Raw genomic sequence first — 6,216 nt, 5'->3', positions numbered from 1 at the left:
CTTCTAGTGGTGTCATGTGAACGTCGACTACATGACACTTCACCTTTATGGGCCTAGGGGAATGCATCTTGTACTCATTTGCCAATTGCGGGGTTGCCGGAGTGACAGAAACCTAAACCCCCGTTGGTATATCGATGCAGGAGGGATAGCAGGATCTCAGAGTTTAAGGCTGTGGTTAGATTTATTCTTAATTACTTTCTTGTAGTTGCGGATGCTTGCAAGGGGTATAATCACAAGTATGTATTAGTCCTAGGAAGGGCGGTACATTAGCATAGGTTCACCCACACAACACTCATCATAACAATGAAGATTATTTAGCCATATGTAGTGAAAGCACTAGACTAAAATCCCGTGTGTCCTCGAGAACGTTTGGTCATTATAAGTAAACAACCCGGCTTGTCCTTTGCGCTAAAAAGGATTGGGCCACTCGCTGCAATTGTTACTCTCGCACTTTACTTACTCGTACTTTATTCAACTGTTACATCAAAACCCCCTGAATACTTGTCTGTGAGCATTTACAGGGAATCCTTCATCGAAACTGCTTGTCAACACCTTCTGCTCCTCGTTGGGATCGACATTCTTACTTATCGAAAATACTACGATACACCCCCTATACTTGTGGGTCATCAAGACTATTTTCTGGCGCCGTTGCCGGGGAGTGAAGCGCTATTGGTAAGTGGAATTGGTAAGGAAAACCTTTACTGTTTGTGCTGATTTTATTTCTGCCTGCTGCTATAAGTCATTATGGAGAGATCTTCTCTTCAATTTCTATTTGGGAAATTGATACGTCTCCGACGTATCGATAATTTCTTATGTTCCATGCCACATTATTGATGTTATCTACATGTTTTATGCACACTTTATGTCATATTCGTGCATTTTCTGGAACTAACCTATTAACAAGATGCCGAAGTGCCGATTCTTTTTTCATTGTTTTTGGTTTCAGAAATCCTAGTAACAAAATAATCTCGGAATTGGACGAAATCAACGCCCAGGGGCCTATTTTGCCACGAAGCTTCCAGAAGTCCGAAGAGGAGACGAAGTGGGGCCACGAGGTGCCCAAACCATAGGGCGGCGCGACCCCCCCTTGGCCGCGTGGCCCTGTGGTGTGGGGCCCTCGTGCCGCCTCCTGACCTGCCCTTCCGCCTACTTAAAGCCTCCGTCGCGAAACCCCCAGTACCGAGAGCCACGATACGGAAAACCTTCCAGAGACGCCGCCGCCACCGATCCCATCTCGGGGGATCCAGGAGATCGCCTCCGGCACCCTGCCGGAGAGGGGATTCATCTCCCGGAGGACTCTACGCCGCCATGGTCGCCTCCGGAGTGATGTGTGAGTAGTCTACCCCTGGACTATGGGTCCATAGCAGTAGCTAGATGGTTGTCTTCTCCCCATTGTGCTATCATTGTCGGATCTTGTGAGCTGCCTAACATGATCAAGATCATCTATCTGTAATTCTATATGTTGCGTTTGTTGGGATCCGATGAATAGAGAATACTTGTTATGTTGATTATCAAAGTTATATCTATGTGTTGTTTATGATCTTGCATGCTCTTCGTTACTAGTAGATGCTCTGACCAAGTAGATGCTTGTAACTCCAAGAGGGAGTATTTATGCTCGATAGTGGATTCATGCCTGCATTGACACAGGACGATGTGTGAAGAAGTTCTAAGGTTGTGTTGTGCTGTTGCCACTAGGGATAAAACATTGATGCTATGTCTAAGGATGTAGTTGTTGATTACATTACGCACCATACTTAATGCAATTGTCTGTTGCTTTGCAACTTAATACTGGAGGGGGTTCGGATGATAACCTGAAGGTGGACTTTTTAGGCATAGATGCAGTTGGATGGCGGTCTATGTACTTTGTCGTAATGCCCAATTAAATCTCACTATACTCATCATAATATGTATGTGCATGGTCATGCCCTCTTTATTTGTCAATTGCCCAACTGTAATTTGTTCACCCAACATGCTGTTTATCTTATGGGAGAGACACCTCTAGTGAACTGTGGACCCCGGTCCAATTCTCTTACTAAAATACAATCATCGCAATATTGTTCTCTACTGTTTCTCGCAAACAATCATCTTCCACACAATACGGTTAATCCTTTGTTACAGCAAGCCGGTGAGATTGACAACCTCACTGTTTCGTTGGGGCAAAGTACTTTGGTTGTGTTGTGCAGGTTCCACGTTGGCGCCGGAATCCCTGGTGTTGCGCCGCACTACATCCCGCCGCCATCAACCTTCAACGTGCTTCTTGGCTCCTCCTGGTTCGATAAACCTTGGTTTCTTTCTGAGGGACCTCGTGATTTGGAACCTGTTCTTTACATGAATCCTCTTAACTAAGATTTTCTTATTTATACCTGTTCTAATGTTTTATTTTTTTCTGTTCTGGCTCGGTTATTCCATCTAGCCGAGCCATTCATTCCTTTTTATGAAAGAAAGATAAGGGACAGAATAAAGATAAAAAATTCAAGAAACAAGCATATTCAATAAGCAAAAGGAGAGAGAGGGATTCGAACCCTCGATAGTTCCTAGAACTATACCGGTTTTCAAGACCGGAGCTATCAACCACTCAGCCATCTCTCCACAGCCTAATCCCTATTTTACTCGTACAAGTAGAACATAGCCATATAAAAAGATCTACTAACCCCTAGAAAGATCTCAGATGCAAGTCCCTTTTCGACATATCTCTGTATACTGTATACACAGATACATGATCCGCTATACCAGCTTGTGAAATAAAGACTAAATCCCCTCTCCTCACCCCCATATGCAAATAAAAAAAGCGGTTAAGTAAAAAAAAAGTTTTAATTAAAGAGAAGAATCAATGGATTCATGATTAAACCCCTCCTACTTCTTGTATTTTTTTACAATTTTGGTTAAGTGAGGGATCAAATATGTAGTCAACTTTATTTGATGGTAGTTTGGAGGATTAGAAATATGACTATTGCTTTCCAATTAGCTGTTTTTGCATTAATTGCGACTTCCTCAGTCTTAGTAATTAGTGTACCCCTTGTATTTGCTTCTCCTGATGGTTGGTCAAATAATAAAAACGTTGTATTTTCCGGTACATCATTATGGATTGGACTAGTCTTTCTCGTAGCTATTCTAAATTCTCTCATTTCTTAAATTTGTTTAGTATTTAGTAGCCCGATACAAAATAAATAAAAAGGCCATTTCTTGAAAAAAAAATTTCGAATAGTGAGACGCATTAAAATTAAAACGCAATTTGCATTCTGAATTGCTAGTTCTTCTCTTTCAGTATTACGAAATTCCAGTCCCATTAGAATATTCATTGACAGACAATAAAAATAAGGAAAACTCTAATCTAATATAATAGAAAATGAAACGAAACGGTCGACCCAGACATAGACGGTCGACCCAAGTGGATATACGCTATAAAATATATAGCGTAGCGACACTTGCTGCTGTGCGCATCATACCTTCCTCTTGGGGTTCCCAACGAACGTGTGAGTTACACGCCATCAAGCTCTTTTTCTGGCGCCGTTGCCGGGGAGATCAAGACACGCTGCAAGGGGAGTCTCCACTTCTCAATCTCTTTACTTTGTTTTTGTCTTGCTTAGTTTTATTTACTACTTTGTTTGCTGCACTAAATCAAAATACAAAAAAATTAGTTGCTAGTTTTACTTTATTTGCTATCTTGTTTGCTATATCAAAAACACACAAAAAAAAATTAGTTACTTGCATTTACTTTATCTAGTTTGCTTTATTTTCTGTTGCTAAAATGGCCAACCCTGAAAATACTAAGTTGTGTGACTTCACAACCACAAATAATAATGATTTCTTATGCACACCTATTGCTCCACCTGCTACTACAGCAGAATTCTTTGAAATTAAACCTGCTTTACTGAATCTTGTTATGCGAGAGCAATTTTCTGGTGTTAGTTCTGATGATGTTGCTGCCCATCTTAATAATTTTGTTAAACTATGTGAAATGCAAAAATATAAAGATGTAGATGATGACATTATAAAATTAAAATTGTTCCCTTTCTCATTAAGAGGAAGAGCTAAAGATTGGTTGCTATCTCTGCCTAAGAATAGTATTGATTCATGGACTAAATGCAAGGATGCTTTTATTGGTAGATATTATCCCCCTGCTAAAATTATATCTTTGAGGAGTAGCATAATGAATTTTAAACAATTAGATACTGAACATGTTGCTCAAGCTTGGGAAAGAATGAAATCTCTGGTTAAAAATTGCCCAACCCATGGACTGACTACTTGGATGATCATCCAAACCTTTTATGCAGGACTGAATTTTTCTTCGCGGAATTTATTGGATTCAGCTGCTGGAGGTACCTTTATGTCCATCACTCTTGGTGAAGCAACAAAGCTTCTTGATAATATGATGATCAACTACTCTGAATGGCACACGGAAAGAGCTCCACAAGGTAAGAAGGTAAATTCTGTCGAAGAAACCTCTTCCTTGAGTGATAAGATTGATGCTATTATGTCTATGCTTGTGAATGATAGGACTAATATTGATCCTAATAATGTTCCGTTAGCTTCATTGGTTGCACAAGAAGAACATGTTGATGTAAACATCATTAAAAATAATAATTTCAACAACAATGCTTACCGGAACAATTCTAGTAACAACTATAGGCCATATCCTTATAATAATGGCAACGGCTATGGTAATTCTTATGGGAATTCTTACAACAATAATAGGAATTCACCCCCTGGACTTGAAGCCATGCTTAAAGAATTTATTAGTACACAAACTGCTTTTAACAAATCTGTTGAAGAAAAGCTTGGGAAAATTGATATACTTGCTTCTAAGTCGATAGTCTTGCTGCTGATGTTGATCTTTTGAAATCGAAAGTTTTGCCTAATGGAAATCATCATGACAAAATTACTACTACAGCAAATGTCATCCAAGTTAGAATTAATGAGAATATAAGATTAATGGCTGAACTGCGTGCTAGGTGGGATAGAGAAGAAAATGAAAAACTAGCTAAAGAGAAGAATGTAGCTAAAGTTTGGACTATTACCACCACTTGTAATGCTAATGCTACACATGTTGCTGCACCTCCTACTATTACTAATAAAAGAATTGGTGTTAGCAATGTTTCCACTTCTAATGCAAAGCGCGAGAAACTGCCTGAAACTGCTAAAATCACTTAAATCGCTGTGATAAAACTGCTGAAATTTTTTCCAACATTGGGGATGATGATCCCATTGCTTTAGATTATAATGGTTTGAATTTTGATGATTGCCACATCTCTGAAGTTATAAAGTTCTTACAAAAACTTGCTAAAAGTCCTAATGCTAGTGCTATAAATTTGGCTTTCACAAAACATATTACAAATGCTCTCATAAAAGCTAGAGAAGAGAAACTAGAGCGCGAAGCCTCTATTCCTAGAAAGCTAGAGGATGGTTGGGAACCCATCATTAAGATGAAGATCAAAGATTTTGATTGTAATGCTTTATGTGATCTTGGTGCAACTATTTCCGTTATGCCTAAGAAAATTTATAATATGCTTGACTTGCCACCGCTGAAAAATTGTTATTTGGATGTTAATCTTGCTGATCATTCTACAAAGAAACCTTTGGGGAAAGTTGATAATGTTCGCATTACCGTTAACAATAACCTTGTCCCCGTTGATTTTGTTGTCTTGGATATTGAATGCAATGCATCTTGTCCCATTATATTGGGAAGACCTTTTCTTCGAACTGTTGGTGCTATCATTGATATGAAGGAAGGTAATATAAAATATCAATTTCCTCTCAAGAAAGGTATGGAACACTTCCCTAGAAAGAGAATGAAGTTACCTTTTGATTCTATTATGAGAACAAATTATGATGTTGACACTTCGTCTCTTGATAATACTTGATACACACTTTCTGCGCCTAGCTGAAAGGCGTTAAAGAAAAGAGCTTGTGGGAGACAACCCATGTTTTTACCTACAGTACTTTGTTTTTATTTTGTGTCTTGGAAGTTGTTTACTACTGTAGCAACCTCTCCTTATCTTAGTTTAGTGTTTTGTTGTGCCAAGTAAAGTCTTTGATAGTAAAGTAAGTACTAGATTTGGATTACTGCGCAGAAACAGATTTCTTTGCTGTCACGAATCTGGGTCTACCTCCCTGTAGGTAGCTCAGAAAATTAAGCCAATTTACGTGCATGATCCTCAGATATTTACGCAACTTTCATTCAATTTTGAGCATTTTCATTTGAGCAAGTCTGGTGGC

General features: G+C 39.1%; 1 non-coding gene across 1 annotated transcript; it reads right to left on the bottom strand.

Moving 5' to 3' along the window:
• Positions 1–2,501: 2,501 nt before the first annotated feature.
• TRNAS-UGA (transfer RNA serine (anticodon UGA)) lies at positions 2,502–2,589 on the bottom strand. Its single transcript has one exon. It is a non-coding gene; the product is annotated as a tRNA-Ser (tRNA).
• Between the last annotated feature and the right edge of the window lie 3,627 nt (positions 2,590–6,216).

Source organism: Lolium perenne, chromosome 4, assembly GCF_019359855.2.
Source record: "Lolium perenne isolate Kyuss_39 chromosome 4, Kyuss_2.0, whole genome shotgun sequence".
NCBI classification, from domain to species: Eukaryota; Viridiplantae; Streptophyta; class Magnoliopsida; order Poales; family Poaceae; genus Lolium; species Lolium perenne.
This window is presented reverse-complemented; position numbering and strand designations above follow the sequence as displayed.